Below are 22,744 nucleotides of genomic sequence, written 5' to 3' on the forward strand. Positions count from 1 at the left end.
AATCAAAACAAAATAAAAAAATTCCTTCCAGTAGCACCTTAAAGACCAACTAAGTTAGTTCTTGGTATGAGCTTTCGTGTGCATGCACACTTCTTCAGATACGATCTGATACGATCTGATACGATTGGTATCTGAAGAAGTGTGCATGCACACGAAAGCTCATACCAAGAACTAACTTAGTTGGTCTTTAAGGTGCTACTGGAAGGAATTTTTTTATTTTGTTTTGACTATGGCAGACCAACACGGCTACCTATCTGTAACTTTTTTTTTAATGTAAACTGATATGGAAATGTGGAGCTTAGCATGGAAAAATGAGAAAGGGGGAGAAATAAAAATTGGCAGATTTGAGCATCTTGAGTTACAATGATGGGGGGGGAATCAATATTCAAAATCAATATTCAGAAACAATTTACAATCAGAACTACAGGATGGTTCATTAAAATAAAGGTGTCACACTTACAGGCCAGCATAAAGTGGTTTGACTTTGGCATATAATGGAAACTATACAATGAAAGTGTCAGATACACCTCTGTGGGAGGCTGAAGGGGTTGTTGCAGATGAAACACCAGAGACTGCATGTGCATCATCTCACATTCCCTCAAACGCAATGCTTTACAAGGGATTCATTTCACACTTTCAGCTGCCAATATCAAGGGTACAGTAAGCAAGCACAGAGAAATGAAGCGTAGGAAGCAGGCCCAGGGCTGCTCATCTGATCAGCATTAATAAGATGCTTGAAGCCACTTGGCATACAAACATTCCAGCATTCTTTATTTTAACCAAAGGTTACCCATTGATCTCAGAAAGTTGCATCCATGATTTCCCCAATGTTCTTTTTAAAAAAGCAGCTGTGTGGACCAGCAGCAGCTGAGGAAATAGCAGCCATAAGGTCTGGCATATGGACAGACGACTTGGTTGCAAGAGTAATATAGACCTCACTGTTCAGCAGAGGTCCTGTTGAAGCCCCAAGTGAATTGAAGACGCTAATCAAGCTTTGTTGGGTTTTTGGATTTGTTTGACAAGAGTAAGGGAACATTAAGAAGACTATCATGCAGAATATAATTAGAGGAGAGCCTATGGGTTGTTACTGAAGGCACCTGAATGTCAATCTCAGCCCAACATTTTGAGGACCCTAAGCTAAACTCTGTTCTTTAAAACATGCAATTGATTGAGACAGTTAGCCTTGTGCTGTATGGAATTTATTCTTTTATGCATTTTTTCACTTATATATTTGTTAAAGTATGGATCTGGAAGACAAATCTTTATGATGCACTGTATGAACTTGTGTAATTATATCCCAGGCCAAAATGATAGGGTTGCTTAAAGCATGATTATAGCACACCCTATAAGTGTTAGCAAGGTGTAGAAAAATGCAATTGTGACCATGCTTTAGTAATAAAAATTCTAGCAGTGTGCTATTGCCTAAAAGATTTTTCATTACCTGCAATATTGACCCCTTTGATATTGATGAAAATATAGCTGCTGTCTACCGTACAAGCAGTACTTCATCCTTAGTAATAAATAACAAGAACATTCAAGTATAAAATACAGTAATGTACATGCAGATCAGCTTAAAGAACTAGATACACTTGGAAAGCTATTGGTAGTCACAGATTTTAATAAATGTTGAGTTAAGGTGATATTAGTGGAAAATTTATAGTTACTTTCCACCATATTCATCCGTCCACATCAGATGTAAGAAGACCAAGAAGTAAATCATCTGAGTTAAATAAGATTATTGCTAAAATATAATGGGCAGGCACTAAGGTCAGCCAACTGTATAACCAAGAAGCAAAGCTTACAAACTAGTCCTAGCTGAAAAAATGCAACAGAAATGGTGATTTATAGTGCAAATAATTTTGAGGGGGAAAATAGCATGAAGTCTCATTTTAGGCTACATATCTCAGAGTAGAATAGTACTGGAGAGCTATGCTCAAGCAAGAAACATAAAATACCTACAAAGCTCTCAAAGATGTCTTCTGCAAAGAATGAAAACAACAATTACACCCAGCACTCAATGTTTAGATGTCTGTAAACCATTTGCTAAGGTAGTGCACATTGGTGATAAGAGTAGACATTTTGTTGTACTGAATACCAGCTCTATCAAGTAAGAGAATGAATTGTCCCGTAAGATTACATACCATGTAGAATTGCTTTAATATAATGTAACATTCCAGTTAAAAGCAATGTTATCAGGTCCCCTGGAATAAATACCTCTGAGAATAGTGTATATAGTTGAGTAGAACACACAGTGCATTTCAGCTGAGGAATAATTTGCTCACATCCCAATGCCAGCGCAAATTGCAGATCACTTATAATTTGTATGGCTCAAAGACCACATTGGGACGATGAAAGAGTGATAGCCTACGTCAGCTGCAACAAAGAGCTAGGGACCGAATATAGCAGTAGATGGACGCTTCCTTTCTTGGACAAACTGCATAAAACCTTCCATCCTTGAGGCAGGCAAATTCCTATCCTGAAGACATCTTTTTCTTAATGTTTGGCAGTGCCACAGTCTGCTGCCTTCCAAACCAATGGGTAAGGGAGGAATTAGAACAGTGTGGGCCAAATTCTTGCACATCTGCTGTAATAATGTGAACATAGGGGGATTTGAAAGATGAGTAGGTGGCCTCATGGCCACTGATTATCCCTTTCAATTGCTCCCCAGGGCTAGTCCTGAAAGTGCTTTAATTTCATCAGATTTGGATCTATATTTGTAAGACCTTTTAAAAGAGAGATTATAGAGCCCTTTGAACAATTTTCTGTGGAAATCTGGCTCATGCCTGGCGTAATATTTGAACCCTATATGGGTGGCGTCTTTCCCACAGAATCAGCATTGATGTATTGATCTGGTGTGAGAAACTCACACAATCAAACCAGCCTTTTGACTGGATCACTAAAACTGCATCACTCAGCTATGGCAGAAATGCTCGCAGTGGGGCAGGGGGAGAGAAAATATCTCACTGAAGGTAGGTGATGTGTAAAGGGTCCTGGTGTCATACCCAGATGACCCAGGGTAGTCAGATCCAGTGGATATGATAGATGCAAACGCCATAATAACTCTTCAGTTCAGCTGCCTCTAATCTATATCTGAAATAGTGATGAGAACAGAACCTGATTTCTCTGAAGAGCATTTGGTGAAATAGCACCAAAGATTTCAACATTGTCATTATTTCAAGCAAAATGGTTCAAAGTGACTGGAGTGATTATAGAAATATCTCTTAACTGTCAGCTACAGGCAAACTATTGGCAGGCACTCTTCACTGCTGAATGCTAAACTTAAGAGTCACTCTGCATCTATTGACACTGGAGCTTTAATTATGACACAGAGCTATTGGCATCTTCTCTGCCGCTTGACAACTACAGAAAATGTCCAGGCAAGAAATCAAAAACAAAATAGACACAGCCTCATAGTCTTCATCAGCCTGACAGAAGCATTTAGAATCATAGATGTGAAAGAGTCTTCGGGTTTCTCTAATCCATCTGAGGCAGGATTGCTGCATCTAAACTTGGAATGAGACAGAATGACTTTCGTAGCTTTGCATTTATCTTCCCAATGGCCCCAAAACATAACCTTATTCTGACACTTGTTGTAAACATTTAAACATTGTTCTCTTGTACTATTCAGTTTTGTATTGCACTGTTCTCTTGTATTGATTACATTGCACTATTGGGAGACATCTGTACCTATTAATACTTGCTACTGCAAATGACTGTCTTGGGTCCTGTCAAAATAGGGAGGGACCTTGTCACATAATCCTGTGGGATATGCCCAGTGAAGGAGCATAATGTTCTCCCTGGTTATTGACTCCACTGTAGATGAACATGTACTTACTAGAACAGGGGTGGATCTACACCGCTATAAATAAGTAAAAAATTAAATCATTATAACAAAAGGGGGGAGGAGTATGGAAAATCGCTTAGAATTTTTATTTTGCACCAGCGGCATCTGGTGTTGCATGTTTATAACGCATTCAAAACACAGTTTTTTGACTCATGTAGCTGAGTCCCAGGAGTCACCATCCTTTTTAGGCCTATGGGCACATTTGACCATGCGGGTGGAGAGGGAGAACTCAGTGGATTCAGGGTCATCAAGTTACTCCTCCAGCCCAGAGCCATGTTGATGACTCCTGAGATGTTCAAGTTTGATCTAGGGCAGGTTGCTACTCTTCAATAACCAGTCTCACTTTCTTGGCACTCCTCACTCCTCTTTCATTGCCACACTCATTTGACTTCTCTCTCATTTTATATTTGCACCTGTACTCCTCTCACCCCCCAAAAAGAGACAAGATGCATAAGCTTGCTGCTTTAATGAGCAAGAATGTTATTTCAATATAATAGACAATGGGCTTACTTGATAGCTTACTTAATAAGTACAGAACTCCTTATCTCCAGAGTAAGCGCCATATCAGACTTACATGAAGGAGATTTCCTTCTCCTGTGTCAGTCCTTTTTGGGCAAGCTGCCTTGGGACAATGGCTAGTATTTCAGCTATTCATAGTCCCTGGTGGCAGTAGCAGCGAGGTTTCCCGCAGGTTTCACTGCTTTTTGTGGGTTAGCCTGGCAAACTCTAAGTAGATGTCCTGTCCCTTTATCTTCAGTTACAATACTTGGGACTTTTTAGTTGTGTAGGGGTGGGGGAATAAGGGTGCATATGATAGAGAACTATGCATGATGTGAAGGAGGGAGATAGAGATAAGTCCCCCCCCCCTTTCTCATAATAAAAGAATTTGGGCCCATGCAATGAATGAGAAAGTTGGATTATTCAGGACAGGGTAAAGAAGGTACTTTTATACAGAGAACATTGTTAAACTGAGAAATTCACTTCCACAAACTGTAGTGATGAACACTAATCCTTAAAAGAGTATTCAGCAAATTCCCCGCTCCTGGTTTACATAGGAGATAGATAGATATATCTCCCCCTAACCTAGCTATATAGATTTATCTTGTTTTGAGGATTTTTAACTTAACAAATATATGCCTATATCTATAGATACAGACAGGTAAATAGACGGAGATAAAGACTTTGAACCACACCCTTCCAAATCATCTTTTGCCTGTCCTGTTGGGGCAGAGTGTTGTACCTGAGCAGCCATGGTGTCCCTCCTAACCCCGTGATCTCATAACAATAGAATCCTGCTAATTTGAATCTACTTAACTGCTTCTTCATGCACTACACAGAGCAATCAATGTCTGGCAACTAAGACTGTTATATACATGCAGGAGTTTTTCTGTGTCATATGGCATGATGTAAAAGGGTTAATTGATCAATTTCTGTAATGCCATACCAGCTGATATACAATAATAAGGGCTTAGTGTGAACTAGGTCATAAGTAGTATAAGTCTGATGGTTTTGGTCTATCATCCACAGGACACAGAAATGAACATATCACAAAAGCAGCATATAATTTAGAATAATCAGCAGTCTCTGCCCAGTAGAATTTCTGCAATTTTCCCCTGGAGGAAAGCATCGGGGGAGGGGGAGGAGCAGTATAAATTTTAGAAAAGCTGTTCATGGTGTCAGGACTATTTTACAAACTTGCATTCTGGGAAATTTTGTATTAGCCCTTTCATGAATGTGCATAGCTTACCTAACAGCTAGAAACATTGACAGCTCAACGTCTCTTTCATCATTCACAGCTCAGGGAAATAGAGTTGAAATTAAGTGCTGTTAAGTATTATGCTGTGAGAGTTTGAGGTTTGGTGGATCCAGATATTGGTACACCAGTCACTTTCCTTATATACAGTGAATCGCAGACCAAAAAAGTGCCTAAGAAGTGATTAGGTGATTTGTGAACTGGGCTCTTGACATATTCAAAATTACTAAGGTGAATTACTTCTTGAATTAGGAGATAATTATATCACCAGTCTACTCTGCAGAAACAAAGTAGACCTCAAACAGGAACAATTGCAATGGAGTATTGCATTTTTCTCTGTGCCCCATACTCTAATTAGCACATTCTAATTTAAAGCTTAACAAGAAAGCCACACAAAGTATATAGTTTATAGCTTTATATTGTTAAGCTGGGTGGTTCACAGTGAGACAGAACCCAGTATTTTATTTGATTCAGTTTGTTGCTTCCTCCCCCCCCCCCATCAGATAATTAAATAATCCAAACAAGATGAAATGAGTTGCTTAATTTCTTTAGGAATTAGAAGTCATTTAGGTTTGAGAAATTGCTTTTCAAAGCATCTGGATGTTTCTCTGTAAAAGACCAGATGAGCTGGTTTGTCCTCTAATTTCTTTCATCTTCAAAACTTTAAATCAAATCAATATTTTATTGCATTATTTCTCAATGCGAGAAGCATTTTTCCCCCTTTCAAAAGACTGCATCTAAGCCTACAATCCAAACCCTTTCTGGTTGAGGGGTGGGCAATGTAGAGGGGCCACCACCACAGATGTAGCCCTACTTCTCACACCAGCTGGGCAACAGCTTGGGGATAGGCAATTTACTGTGACAGCCTGGAGCTGACACATGATTAGACTCAGATTGGGCCTGATGTTGTCACTTGAGAGCAGTGATCTGCTGTGGATCTGGTGGATTCTGCGGTAGCCCTCCCCACTCTCAAAACTGGCTCTGCCAGTCCACATGTTTGGAGGCTGAGTCTGCTGGGTGTAGGGAGACTTCTACCCAGTCCAACCCTCCCAGCCTGGTGTAAAGGAGATTTGGATTGCAGCCTTCAATGTTTCATATTCTCTTTTCAACTTGTATTCCTTGGGGTACAATTAGCTGGATATATTAGCAAGGTGTGGTGGTGCTGTGGGTTAAACCACAGAGCCTAGGACTTGCCGATCAGAAGGTTGGCGGTTCGAATCCCCGCGATGGGGTGAGCTCCCATTGCTTGGTCCCTGCTCCTGCCAACCTAGCAGTTCAAAAGCATGTCAAAGTGCAAGTAGATAAATAGGTACCACTCCGACGGGAAGGTAAATGGCATTTCCGTGCACTGCTCTGGTTCGCCAGAAGTGGCTTAGTCATGCTGGCCACATGACCTGGAAGCTGTACGCCGGCTCCCTTGGCAAATAAAGTGAGATGAGCGCCTCAACCCCAGAGTCGGCCACAACTGGACCTAATGGTCAGGGGTCCCTTTACCTTTTATGAAGATAGGACTATGGTTTCTGAACTTCACTTGCTTCAGGAAAAAGAGGAGAGGGAGCCTGTGGCCATTCCGATGTTGTTGGACTTCAACTCCCAAAGGCCCAGTGGCCAGATTTTGTAAGACTTGTACCTAGCATCAAGGTTGATAGAGGTTGCCCATAACTGCAATAAACCATAGTTTAAACTAGCTGCTTTTTCTGATCTTGAAATGTTTGCTTCCAGTCTCCTGTTTGGATGCATGCTGGACAGAGAGGGGGAAGTGATGGGCACTTGCGCCAGAGTCTTCAGCAGGCTATGGTCTCACATTCTTACAGACTCGATCACCACACTTTTCTAAAGCATTCGGATTATCACACTGAATTGTCTAAGAAGCATCACACACTCGACTATAGTGGAGCATAGCAATGGGAAAACACATTGTTGTACTTACACTTGGGCTGTAAATATAATGGGGAAGGGACATGCTAGAAAATGCAAACCAGATAACTAGTGTATTGACAGACCACATAGAAGGTTGGCACTGCGATCCCATTCAAAATAAGGAATGATAATTATAGTAGTAATAATGCACATTCTTTAGCTAGTTGCAGTCCTTACGACAGCCCTGTGTGGTGAGTCAGTATTATTGTACTGCAGATGGGGGTACTTAGGTAGAGAGATACTTTCTAACACTCCCTGGAAAGTTCATAGCTGCGACAGCAATTTAAGTTGGGACTTTCTGGTTAGTAGAATCGTGACAATGATCTCATCTGAAATGGGTGAAAACTGAATGAACTAATGCTGGCAGTTCCAGAGAAAATGGCTTGTGTAGAAGCAATCTACATGTCAAATTGTATATTGATTTGTTTTTATTTGTTGCAAATAGTTGAGATGTTCGGTCCAGAGTCATGATAAAGGAAATGATAATTTTAGTGTGCCAGGGGAGTAGGGGCAGGTAACATGCCATTTCTGTCTTTTCTCCCCTCTCTTGGGGAAAAGCAAATTCATCAGAAGTGAATGCAGTAAAGATGCTGTCCAATGACTCTTTGATGAGACAGGTCTAAAATCATCAAAGGCTGCCCTCTTATTTTTATCAAAAAAGTACAAGCCGGGCCTATAGAGACCACTGAGTAGGGTAGACGTTAAGAGTAATTAGCCTCTATGATAGATAAATCTTCCTCCTCTGATGATCAAAGACTGCTGAAATTGCTAAATCATATGCAATGCTTCAGTGATATGAGTAAAATAAAGTAGAATTATAATCTCCACAATCGCATTACTTAGGATGTTAACTCTATTTTAAATACATTTGAATTTTATTTTGGTTCCTTCTTCTTTCTTTTTGAAGATATTAGGCCTCTAGTGATATAATTATTAATATTTTCCAAATGTTATTCTTCAGGTAGGTTAATAATTAATTGACAAATGAATGGGGAAGGAGGCTGCAAAAGGGAGGAGATTATTCTTTTAGTTTCTTTGTTTCTTCACTCAGAGATACCTATATAATTTTTCAGCTATTATGGTCTTATGGCTATGGGTTATTGTCAATACTGGAGTAAATCCTGGAGGGGTGAAGAATGGTGCTGCCCAGTAATGATGTCACTGCTTCTCTATCAGGTACATTTCAGAGTGACCAATAATAGTGGGCGTTCTTGTCCTCAGGTCTACCTTAGCTCTGGCATGTTGGCTATCTGGTGCCAATTAGTTTTCATATTAGCTTCCAATGCAATATGGTGGGGGGAGGAGATCTGTTTTCAGACCAAGGGCCAGGGCTAGTGACATCATTAGGCCAACTAGGCAGCCATCTAGAGTGCAGTGAAGACCTCAGAGAGGCACAGTACTGACCTTTGAGGTGCACAGCATTATACGATTACTCTTTGCTTTATCTTAAAAACTGCTGAGAATATTTAACTTTTATCTTATATGCTAGACAACTGGCTACACCAACAACATTCAAACAAAATAAAAATGGGGAATGGAAAATGAATGGTATTAGTAAAAAAGGAAAAATACCAAAGTCGCAGCCCAGGAGCTTTTCCACTGAAGCTCTCATTTGCACTAATATTAGGTTTGATTAAAAAAACCAACCATATCCACTCAGGTATTGTCTCACTAGACTGACCAGCATGAAATGATTTGAGATGATAATAGAAGCATAATTTTAATTACTTATTACAATGTTGCTTTTTCCCAAAAATCAATTCAAAGTGACTTACAAAAACAAAGGTTAAAATAGATATAAACCAAGAATAAAACAACTTAAAATACTCACAATAATGTGCAGCAAATCCAACCCAACTAGTATCATTATCAGCTTAAAATTTCCCATTCCTGATATAATTTGAAAATATCCAACCCAGGAGCGACTTCACTTCACTTTCAGCTACCTTATAATAATAGCAACGCATTATTATTTTAACAACAACTTTGGAGGGTGGTGGAACTACAATATGCTCTATAAGGGAATAATCCTTGTTACCAAGGAAACTAAGTGGAGTACACAATTAATATATAAGCACTTTAAAGACTGGCATGGCAGATGGAGAAATAAAGTTGAAGATTTTTTCCCCATTGTTATGCACCATATAAAAAACATAATTGTTAATTGTTGACCTATTAAATGCTACGAGTGTGTAATACATTTCCTGCCAATTATCAAGTCACTTCTTATAATGTATAACCAATATTACAATTATAATACAGTACTTTCATTTAAGGGTAAGGACAGTTGAGATTTCTGTTATAGGGTGTGGTACCTGGCCTCAAAACTGTTCACATCTGCTATACTAAACATAGGGGTCAGATTGAACAAATAAGTCCTGTTAGTGGAAATCCATACAATAATTTCTGCTAGTGCAACAACACTTTCCTCTTGTCCTTCCCCCATGCACCTCTGTGACCCCACAATTGGTTTGGAATAGGTCAGAAGAATCTCCAGAACAGCATGCCAAAAAAAGGAAAGGAGGGATTTTCCATCTGCCAAGCAGTAATGGAACGATTACCATAGTACTACACCAAATACCTTCCATAGGAATTCAACTTAGTCATGTTCATTAATTTAATAGGCTTGCTCTTAGTGCAAAGTAGTTAAATGCCATGCATACGATCCATTATCCCCATTCATGCCTTCAGAGGCTGCCTGAATTCAAGTGGAAAGAATAGATTACCCTTGGAGATGGAGGTTAAGAAAGGATGTTAACATTCTAGATCCTAGTTAGTCACTCCACAGGGGTTAAGCTCTAACATCATTATGGACCAAAGAAAAGAGTTGTCATTTTCAGAGGGGAAACTCACTGCATTCCAGTTGTGAAGAAGACTATGTAAACCCATGGCACCTTTCTCTAGCTGCCAATAGTAACTGAGTTTTTCCTCAGAGAAAGTGACATTTATAACATTTCCTGTAGCTCCTAGAGTATTTTGCCTTCCTCAGGTGCAGTGGAGAGCACTGTCCCATAGACAGTCTTGATGCAAAATTCAACTACAAGTCCACTTGGCTTCTGTTTATGGATTTGGAGGGATCAACCTCTCATTGTTTGTTTATGGAGGAAGCCCGATGTCTTGGGCTGGCCCTGCTGGTGTGCAAAGAATATCATGAAGAAGACATCTTTGAATTCTTGACAGGACCAGGAGGCTGGCTGTCTCTCAGATAAGTGGGGCCTAGCCATCCAAGACTTTTAAACATTATAAGCAGTATCTTCATTTGTTCTCAGAACAAAATAAGGAACTAGCACAGGGTAACTTTATGTTCTATTGACAACATGTGCAAAGTAACCTGAATGGAAGATCCACCGCTGATTGCCTGGTCACTACTGTGAAACTCAGTATTCAGCCAAATCCAGTTGAATGTATTCATTATCCTCTTCCCACTGTACACTCAAAACTGGTCTCCGTCATCCACTAAGACCATCAAGGTAGATATATTGTCTTGATATAACATGTCCAGCCCTTTCAAATGGACATGGCCAATCATTTTACAGTTCACCAATAACACAGCAATGAGCACAGCTTTACTAATAGGGCAGTGAAGTTAGGCAAAGCTACTGCCTTTCCAGGATCTGTAGATCACTTGGTGATGCTACTTTCAGTGATCAATTTTAGCACTTACCTCTTCCACATCTCTAGTATTGAATATAGTAGTTAGACAGCAATCTTTATCTTCTAACTCTCATTTATTTCTACAGTCTCTGTAATATCATTTCGTTTTCTTTTAAATTTATCTAAAAATATTACCAGCAAAGAATCCTGAGATCATCAGATTAAAATTAAAAAAAGATTTCTTTGGGGTAATTATACATGCAAGAGGTATATGAATAGATACATGCCCTTTCCACACACTTGTATTATGTGCAAAAGAATTTCCCCCCCAAGATATTTCAGGTTATTACCTTAATCCTTAGCTGGTAGACTGGGATTGCTGAGTCCTAGATAAGAGGGTTTTTAAAAAACATCCCTCCCTCCCCTCTCTCTCTCATATGAGAAAAAATTCTCATAAATTTTAACCTTGCTGCTGCTTCTACATTGCACATCTGGCTCTCAGGTACAACTGCTTCTTGAAACTGATATACTCTTTGAACTTTGGTGGGTCATGACCCCAGGTGAGGTAACCAGGGGGAAGAAGATGTAGAACACTCCTGTTTGTCGCACATTTATTCCACTTATCTTATCTTGCTAATTGGCACAGTTGCTTGTCAGTCACACTTATATTGCTCACCTTGTACTAAAAATATAAGTCAATGTGTCAGATGTTACCACTTTACATAGGACGTGTGTCATGTTTTTCTTGCTTTTCTTGCTACCTTTTAAATTGTTTGAGTTTAAATCCATCTAAAGCATGAAGTGGTAACCAAAATCACCTTTAGCAAACACTATCAGTTCAATTCAAGCACTATACTGCACACAATGGGTTTCCCTGATAAAACACACACTTGTGTCGCAAAAAGAAAAACCTGTATACATTGTCACATATAAAAGTCATGCTGATGACCTTTGCACTCCCTTCCATGTCTTCAAGTCTATGATTCTATCGTTCTGCCTTCTCATGAGACACCCTTGACTAAATGTGACCTCTGATGCAGATGTTGAAATTCCTGGGGTATCAGAATCCGCTTTCAGATTACATGGTTTATTCTCCCCTTCTTTGGAAGAAATACGCAGGGGCACAATTGAGTTGCACCTTAAGCATTTCAGACCACATTTGGTAATGGCACAGGTGAGGAGGGGTCTAAAAGGTTGGGCAACTTTTCTATACCGTTTGACTTCTGTTAGCAATAGTTCTACATACTGAGTTATGGATTGCCATATTCCAGTCCCCACAACTAGGATGGCTTCTTTTTCATATTATACTAATTGTTTGGTGCAATACAGTAATGCATACATTACTCTTAGGTGGGAATATGTGGCTTGGGTGGTTTTGTTGTTCTTAATTGACTCTTTGTTGTTGTTGTCTTAATATAATATTGCAATGTGCAAGGTGTCTTCATATAACTCAAAGAAGCAATCTCAGTAGATCAGCCTTTGCTGCATTGTGGAGGAAGCTCTGTAGGGAAAAAAATTAGCTGGAAATCCAAAGCAGTCAAAGCTCAATTCTAACCTTCAATATTAATAGTGTTGCAATTTTGTCATAAGCCACTCTCAGCCTTAACAGTGCCCTCTAGAAAAATGAAGATAAAGGGCTGGGTTTGCACTGGCAGCGCGCGGGGTGTGTGTGTGTTAAAATACATTTTATATATAGCGCATGTTAGCAGTATATTAAATACTTGCTTTCCTGCTAACCTTTGCTGATGTGTGTGGGGGGGGGGGAGCAGTGTTGTTTAGCTACACTAAATGCAGGGAAACTCTACTGTTTTCTGTGGGCAGCTTTTACTTTTGCCCAGAAAGGGAAAATGATAGCTTCAAAACATGGGACTCCATCTCCAGATAATTGCACTGTGATTGTAGTATTTTGCCTGTCTTTATGGACATCACTGCTTTATTTGCATTACATTTTTACCTGTGACTTCCCTCACTGCCCAGAAGAACAGATGGCAGAAGCAAGCTTGTTTTTCGCAAAATGACTAGAAAGAATATTGTCTGCACATTTTGCCTTGTAGTGTTGATTCTACAAGAACTAGACATGTGAAAGAAAGAAAGAAAGAAAGAAAGAAAGAAAGAAAGAAAGAAAGACAACTGGGATCTGGGTCAGCTAAAGTTACTGAACACATAGTAGCATGTCCAGAATCTTGGGAACCCAAACAACAAGGAAAATCTATCCCTTGTGTGGAAGGCCACATAAAAAACAACAGCTCCATTTTTTTAATTCACAAAGGGGAAAGTGGGTGAAGAGGAGGAGGATTCTTATTTGCCCTGTCCTGGTAATATTATTTCTACAGCTAACAATCATGACAAGTAACAGCTCCTGGGTCAGTAGGCAGAGGCTTCACTGGGTTACCTGGTAAGGCAGGGGATCCTAGTTCTGCTAGATTATCCGAGGCAGCAAAAAGGCACCTGGGACACCTTGGCTGGTAAAGGAAAATATGGCAGGGGAGTCTGCCCATTCTGCCTGCCTAGTGTTTGAGGTTGCATAAAATAATGAGATTACTCCTATCATTTATTTTTATTTTTATTTTTTGTACTTCAGTGACACTGTTGTGAAGAGTCTGTTTCAATAAGATCCAGGGCACAATGCTCCCTTGAAGATTGCTGTGGATATTAAGTATATGAGATGCAGAAATGAATGCATTGTGTATTAAAATGGTTATGAAAAATAGATACGTCGAGGCTTTTTCGGAGTTTAATAACATGGCTATTTTATTGTGTCAGCAGATAACATTGTTTTGGTAAATATACAAAGTATTATGTATCCTCTCTAAAGATCTTGTAAGATATGGCTTCAACAGCAGTAGAGAATGAATACTAGCCGTCTCAAATTCAAACAGCTAACAATGGATGGGATAAAAAGCAGCTGCCTATTGCTTCACACGGCAGAGGAGTTATCTTCAGAGTCACGAGAAGCACATGACAGTTCCAGTTTGGGAAAGATGATAATCTGCTATAGGAATGACAGAAATCAGTCAGATGTGATGAAAAAGACATTTCTTACTAAGGGTGTCTCATCCTCCAGACTCTGTTTCATGCACCAGTTTGCAAGGGGAATGTGACAGTGGCAGCAAACAGTACTCGGTTCTTTCTTAAGACAGAAAGCTACCTAATACCTTCTCTGACTATTTCTCCATCTAAACCCTGGCTGGGAATGGCTCATCAGCTTCTCAGGAGGAGGTCTTTACTCTTAGCTGATCATTTATAAAAGAAACCCACAAAAACCTGGAGTTCAGAAAGATTGAGCTTGGGACCTTCTGCTTATGAAACATTGACTCTATCTCTAAGCTGTGGGAACTTGCAGAAGGGAACAGCAAATGTGTTAACATCTCTGTCTTGTCATATGCCCTATTAATGAAACTTAAGTTCTGAGAAATTTTCATCTCCCTCCTGATTGCTAATCAAATCACAGGGGGTGAATATTGTGTACATCTATTCCTTTCTGTGCTTGAAGAAGACATTGAAGTCTGACAACATATTCAGGTTCAGGACAACTCACTAAGCCCTGGAATCAATATTATTTATTGTATTTATTCAGTGCTACCCACTAATGAGTTATTCCCACCCTCATGGCTGAAATCATGATTCTTTTGTAAGTCAGCCCTTATGGCTATCATTTGCAACTGTTGATATTCCAAAATACCAGTTCTGTTTTCACTCTCTGTGTGCAATATATATGTAGAAGTAATAAAGAGACTCTCTGTACAAAAATATAGCAATGTTATTGTGGTCAATACATTTTAATGGCATGAGAAAAATGCACAACCTCTAGGAAGCTTCATCAGACTTATGGCTGAACTAGGCCAGGGTGGTTTATATTGACTGACAGCAGCCTGCAGGCACCCCTATGAGACAAAACAACAACAACAACAACAACAACAACAACAACAACAACAACAACAACAAAACACCAGCTTTGTTGAACTTCTTCCACATGTTGCCAGACTAAAACTCCCCTCATTCCAGACCATTGGCCACACTGGTTGGGGCTGATGGGAGTTGCATTCAAACATCAGGAGGGTGACAGTTCCCCCATCCCTATTTTAAGTGGAAATGCCTTACATGTGCCAGTGAGCCATGGTAAAAGGTTTTAATATGTGGAAGCCATCTAGAAGCAGTTACATGGATGTGTAAAGTGCATACCAAATTAATAAGAGAATTAAGGACAATACTGTGCTCCTTTTTTCTAATAACATATTATGGTTATTGTGTGTTTATCTGAGGCAATGGTGCAGGAAGTGAGAGGTAATTTCATGAAAAATTGCCTATTTAGTATTTTATAGGCCAAAACCAATAGTTTAAAGTTAAACCAATGGCATGAAAGCCACAGGCAATTAGGGATGAATACAAGGAAGCTATACCATATAGAACACTTTCATTGTCCAACTGCATTTGGACTTAGATCAGGCGACGATATAGGGCATCATTATATGCTGATGCACAACTCAGGTGGGATGCAACAAAAACAGAATGTCCAAAGAAAGAGAAAAAAGGCCAACAACAGCAACAACAAAAACCTCTTTCCATAATTAAATAACATATAGTGTTGTCCTCAACCAGCAAGAGAGTTTCACAGTCATAAGCAACATTCCACATGCATTGCCAGTGGAGATCCAGATCTGCTCACCTGACTCATATTGATTGGTTTGGTGGAATGTTTGATGTTGCTGGGGATTATATCAGGAGACACAGTTGCTTCATGGGACTTAGTCTGGATCAGTGGCTGAATTGCAATAAGACTTGCACCAGAAGTTGATGCTTCCAGGAGGCTTGGGAAGTGACTCACCATCATTGTTCTGCGTAACATTTACCTTTTGCTGCTGCCAGCCTCCTCTGGAGGATGGATATGAGGACCAGCTATATGTCATCTAATCTAGTGAGAGGACCCTCTATCTAAGCCAGGCTCTTGGGAGTGCAGGAAGACCAAAGCCAGAAAATTTATTGTTAGTCAACTCTTGTTTTGCTTTGTGTTTATGTATGTAATCCTAGTTTCCTAAAAATTTTGAGGGTAAGGTTGAATTTATTCTGCATTTGTTACATTGTTGATTTCTGTCATTTTTGAATTTACTGATATGCTCTGTATTTAATATATCTGTATTTTGATGTTTTGAATGTTTGCTATAAGATACTATTGGCAATAACAGCTCATTGTGGGACAGTGGCATAGAATCATGGAACTGTAGGATTGTAGATTTGGAAGAGACCACAATGATCGTCTAGTCCAACCTCCTGACATGCCAGAATATCACCCCAATGTGGGGCTCAAACCCATGACCCTGAGATTAAGAGTCACTTACCGACGAAAAAAGAATGGCGGATGAAATTGATGGACTATGCAGAACTGGATAAATTAACAGGAAGGATTTGAAACCTGCGGGACCAGAGATTCTTAGAAGACTGGAGTAAATATACAAACTATTTGAAAAGTAATTATAATGAACAGAATACACTAGTAGGACTGCAAGAAGTTTTGTAAGGATGAATATTTGAAATATTGCAAGAAAGACTATGAGGAGAACTATTAATTAATGATAATTAAGAGTAATAGAGAAATTAAGAAATGCATAATAAGTGATAAAGAAAGGAAAATCATCCAAGGGGTTGACAGAAGTCTAAAATATTGTATAAAATAAGAAGTTATGTTATATAATTGTTAGAAATGATATGTTAAAAAAACTAATAAAAGTGTGTGTGTGTAGAGTCTCATGCTCTACTGACTGAGCTATCCTCAGTCATTGAAATGTGAGTATTTTGTGGAAAGAAACTCCAATGAAAAGCCTCATGATTACATAATTTTACATAGCTGTTTATTTGTATATATTTCTAATTTTTATATATGGATGTTTTATGATTGCCTATATTTGTAATGCCTAATAAAGGTTTGGTGAAATGGAGTATCCTAGCAAGGCTGACAAGGGGTTTTCTATTTCTTTCTAGTGGAGAAGTAAAATATAAAATGGTTTTGCGTTCTCCTTCCTCACTTTTCAGTGAAGTTTTTCAGTTGCCTGCACACGCTATATGTTTCCTGCTTGGCAGGGGGTTGGACTCGATGGCCCTTGTGGTCTCTTCCAACTCTATGATTCTATGATTCTATGAAGATACAAAACACCACCAATGGGTCTAACTATGGGCCTTAGCTTTATTTACATGTTTCATATGCAATGCATTTTTATAGATAACTGTTGCTTCTACCCTATTTCAAGTTTCATTTTATTTTTGCCCTTGAAAAAACAGCAGGAACAAAATGTTTGTTAAACATGTGTTTAACAAGAGTTCTAATTTCTTTTCTACTCATAATATTTTTCTTACCAGAACAAATTTGGGGCTGTAAGGCCAAGTTTTGAAAATTATCAAGCAGTGGATTTATTTATTTTTATGGTAAAAATGAACCATAATACAGTTTAGTTTTTGCCTTCTCCATGATGGAAACTGAATGGGAAAGTGATTGGGAAGAGTGTGGTAGCCTATAACAGATGTGCTCCCCATATATTCTTAACTTTCCCCCTTTTAATGCTTTAGCTTCCTTCGGCTGGAAGCTATGAAAATTGTCATCTATCCAAGGAGTAAGATTAAACAGTAGACAAAAAAAAAAAAATCTTCTTGTAGGCTTAAAAATGTTTGTTATATCCTTATCCGTTCTAGTATGATAAAATATTTCAGTGTGATATTGGCCCTAACCTTTTGGCTTGCATCTCAGGCAAAGGCATGTCATTTTGCATAAGCTGACATTGTTTTTGCAGGTAGACATTTATTATTTTTGATGCACATATGCCAGATTCATCCAGCATTATAACACTTTCTGTCACTTCATCCAAACAACATCTGGCAGCTGTTGCCAGAATGACCTTTCAGACACAGTGGAAGGATGCTTGCAAAGAAAGGAAGAAAAAAGATGTGGTGTCTGCTATTAAAGGAGCAAGGGACACCACACTTCCACAACTTATGAAATGATCCCTGTGAATTTCTCTAACATTTTAATGCACGGCTTACCTATGTGGGTGCCCTCTAGATATTGTTGAATCACACTGTCCATCTTCATTGGTCATACTGGCTGGGCCTGATGAGCTTTGTAGTGGAAACACATCTGGAGGGAACAGTGTTGGCTACTCTTGTTTGAATACATTCCTCTTCTTGGGGATATGCTGTGTTTTAAGTCAAATAAAACAAGCACTGATACTGGATAGGTGATAAGAGGATTCCTGTGGGCCAGTATGCAAAAATGGCATTGACTTCACCTTTCATTAATATCTGATCTCACCTATCCACTTGATAGAATGTATCTCAGGAGGGTGCGCAGGGTGAAAAGAGGTCACTTGTTCCACCTTCAATCCACCATGCTCCAATTAAGAATATTTGGCATAAATTCTCATAAATCCAACATCATAATGATCCTGTCTGTCACTTGTTCTCCATAGTTCAAAAGTACTATTCATTTTTCTCTTGTGTGTGAAAAAGGGCTTTGTACTGTTTTTACTAGGGACATGGGTGGCGCTGTGGGTTAAGCCACAGAGCCTAGAACTTGCCGATCAGAAGGTTGGTGATTTGAATCCCCGTGACAGAGTGAGCTCCCGTTGCTTGGTCCCTGCTCCTGCCAACCTGGCAGTTCGAAAGCACGTCAAAGTGCAAGTAGATAAATAGGTACCACTCCGGTGGGAAGGTAAACGGCGTTTCCATGTGCTGCTCTGGTTCACCAGAAGCGGCTTTTGTCATGCTGGCCACATGACCGGGAAGCTGTACGCTGGCTCCCTCGGCCAGTAAAGCGAGATGAGCGCCGCAACCCCAGAGTCGGCCACAACTGGACCTAATGGTCAGGGGTCCCTTTACCTTTACTGTTCTTACTGGTGTTCCACTAAATATTTTAACATTACTTCCAAAGGACATGGACATAAATTGGAGGAAGAGGGTGGGAATCATAGAATTGTAGAGTTGGAAGCAACTCTAAGGTACAAACCCCTGCAATGGAGGAATCTCAGCTAAAGCAACCATGACAGATGGCCATCATTTGCCACCATTTTGCAGATGCCCCCCACAGCAAATAATGGCTGACCCACTGTGCAGTTGTTGCATGAAGATGAATTACATACCACGGGCCACATATTCCTATTTACATAATTCCTCCTTTTCATGTATATTTATATCTGGTCATGGTACTTTTGGATTGTTTGTAGGACTTATTTACTTTATTTGGGGGGTGAGAAAGGAACTATTATTATGAATTTTAAAAAAGGAATGTACTCTGGGAGAGGAATTCTATCTCACTAATCTGGGAAATAACCCCAGAACACTGCCTTATATCGAATCAGACCATTGATCCATCTAGCTCAGTATTTTTTACACTTAATGGAGGCAGCTCTTCATGTTCTTTTATAGATGTTTTTACAGACCTTCCTAGCGATGTCAGGGATTGATCCTGATACCTTTTTGATTCCTAACATGTGCTGTGCCACTGAGCCATTGTCCGTTACTAAAATAAGACCTAATATGGGACACTGAATAATGTATTTTAAGAGTATACTTGTCCAAGACTTTATATGTATGGTTCTTAATAATTAAGGCCTGTTACTTATTATCCTAAGTTATTATTTGAAGAGGAAAAGTTTTTCAGTTGGTGTTTTGTGCTTCTTCTTTTTTTAAAAAATGTCAATAAGACAACAATGTATGACAAAATAAATAAGCCTTCAAATTACAGATGTGTTTTATCAGCATGGCAGCAAGCTTAAATAAACTTGAATCTTTAATTTATCCTTCAGCAAAACATTTTTTCACCTTATCTTTATAAAGAATTTGACATGGAATCACAGTCTAAAGAAAAAGTTACATTTGGTGCCTCTCTCAAATGAACCAATTCTAAGATGTGCTGTTCATTATGATGGAGCATGCCAATAGAAGTGTATTTGTACTGTCAAAATTTGTACTGTTGTTATGGTAGTGATACTATCCAATGAATGAATAATGAAGATTGAATCCAGTGTATAAGAAGCACCAGGTATATATCTGTACCCACTTGCATGGGAGTATGTTCCAATGAACACTATGGGGTTTACTTCTTTGTAGACATTTACAGGGTTGAGATGTGAATGACTCTTTTTAACTACAAAAAAGGAACACAGTTGTTGGCTCAGTTGCAGAGCAACAACCCCCCGCCTCCTAAGAAGCAACTAGATAACCTGTGGCAGAAGAGACTCAGGCAGACAACCAATTGGATTGGAAAAGGCCACTGTAGGTATAGGTGGATCTTTGGCTCAGGCATTGAGTGTACGTATATCCATTTCAGCCTCCTGAAACCGCTGTAGGGTCAAGCCAGGATTATGGTCTTCCCAAGACATCAATCTACTGAGGTGGCCTTCCTAAGGCTGCTTCTGGAAGCTCTAAGGCTCATCTGCCCCATGTGTGGCTTCTAGACAGAGACTTCCACTGAGACCCCTTTAATGGGGCACCCTGAATACACCATTGGATCAGTACTGGGTGATGCACCACTTCACCCAAGTTTGAAGACTATGGCTGGATCTACACTGACCATGGAATATTATTAGAACAATATTATATATATTGTTCTAAAATGTCACAGGTCATACTTAGAAATTAAATAGTTTTTCTTACCTTGTTGTTAGATTTTTCTGCCAAAATGCTGCTGGTTTCTCTGTAGCCTCTCCTGGTGTCACATTTTAATAACGCATTATGAATGCTAAAGGCAAAATGTAATGTGTTCAAATGTGTTTTGAAAACTAGTATTCAGCTCTTCCTTTACGTTATAAACCTCAAGTGTAGATCCAGCCTAGGATTCCATCCACTGCCTAACCTCCAAAAGTTATGACATTTTCCTATGGGGAAAGCAAAACTTTTGGACCGGCAAAAGGAAAGGAATTCCCCCAGACTCACCCATTTCTGTCTATCCACTTTGAAGTGGATCTGAGGAAATTACTGGAATTCCACAAATTTCTCCCCACAGGGCATTGTGAGACAGTCATATTTTAGGTAGTACAACTGCAGCACATTTCTCTTCTCTTAAAATGATGGAAAAAATTCATGGTTTCCCCTCCTGTTATTTTATTTCAAAAGCATTAACTTTGTTTCTTCATTCCCCCCTGAGTATGCTATACAACTGAGAACAAAGCAGCAAAGGATGGTTGTTGCCTTATTCACCTTACACTAGAAAGTCTCAGACTTCTTAATCATGAAGTAATGTCACTTTATCCTCTTGAATTGTGAAGCTTTTAAGTTCCTTTTTAAAGGCAGACTTCACATGTGTCCTTTTGAGCCTATCTTCTGCTGTTGGCATGCATGTGTGGAAAACTCAAATACAGTTTGAAATCGACTTCTAAATTGATGGATGGCCATTCATGAAGGTGAATTTACTATCACATTTCAACCTTCAAGTGTTTTTGTGTCACTCGTGAACAGATGTATTCTATCTGAAGTGCTTTTTACTCTGCTCCCCACCATTGTTTTTCATGCAGTTGCACACATTTGGGAATTGCATTTCACATTTTAAGGTCACCTCCTTGTACAAAATGGTCTTTTCGATCAGCAGTAGCAGGTGCCCTATAACATCTCTTAAATGATTCCTCCTCCTTTTCCATAAGCATACTGTATGGACATTTTTTTGCCCACTGAGCCAACCTCTTAGGTCTTCAGTGAAATTATTAACATGGAGGGAAAGCCTTCTCAATTTCATTGCCATGATATGATTTTTATGTGTACCTGTAATATTTTACAGTAATACTTTATTTTTCAAAAATTGGAAAAGAACTGATGTGGCATAGGTGAAATTGATAAAGCTAGACAAATGTTGTCGGTAGTGTTTCTGAAAAGCAGTTGCTAGAAATCACAGGAGCGGAGACCGCTCTTGGGCTGAAATCCTGCTTTCAGGTTTTCTGCAAGCAACTGGTTGGCCACCTTGAGAAAAGGACGTTGGACTTGATGAGCTATTCTTTTGAACTGGAGGGTTCTTCTTATGTTCTTATCTAGATCCAAGCCATGCAATGTTTCTACAGGCAACACTTAAGAACACAAATGTACTTGTAAGCAAGTGTAAATAAATATTATGGGTGATATCTCATGCTAGTGATGCTCATAAAAGACCTACATGGAGTAATGCAATTTAAGTCTATTTATTTCAGTGAGTCTGCTCTGAAGATGGCTTAGTTGGATATGAGTCTTTATAGCCACACTTTTAGAATTGAAATTTATCAAAAGTTCTCTACAATGCGCATTGCACATAGCTCCTCCCATATATTTTTATCATCAAGTGAATGTTCTTTAAGCAGAAGGCAGACATATCTCCATGATGTCCCTTGCTCACAGGAATACACTTAGTGACATGCCTGAATTGGTTTTAAAAAGAAGGCCATACCAGACATGATAGGAAAAGGGACTTTTATTATACAAGGACTTCATGCTGTGATCTGGACTATGTAAAACTTTGAAGGATGCTGCTCTCCTTAAAAATAAAAGAGCATCTGGCAACTTTCCATTGCCAACATTCATGAAACTGGTGATCACCTTCATAAACATTAAATTCCTGACTTCATTTTTCTCCAGGTATATCATTTTAAATGGATGCTCAGACCACTTTAGCAGATTGCTTTGTCAGC

At 39.2% G+C, this 22,744-nt stretch overlaps 1 long non-coding RNA gene across 1 annotated transcript; it reads right to left on the reverse strand.

Moving 5' to 3' along the window:
- Positions 1-13,834: 13,834 nt before the first annotated feature.
- LOC309340065 lies at positions 13,835-15,865 on the reverse strand. Its single transcript, XR_014155789.1, has 2 exons — positions 15,778-15,865; positions 13,835-14,103 (listed from the first exon to the last, which is right to left on the reverse strand). It is a non-coding gene; the product is annotated as an uncharacterized lncRNA (long non-coding RNA).
- Positions 15,866-22,744: the final 6,879 nt, after the last annotated feature.

This window comes from Podarcis erhardii (assembly GCF_964252035.2).
Source record: "Podarcis erhardii genome assembly, chromosome: 4".
In the NCBI taxonomy this organism is placed as follows: domain Eukaryota; kingdom Metazoa; phylum Chordata; class Lepidosauria; order Squamata; family Lacertidae; genus Podarcis; species Podarcis erhardii.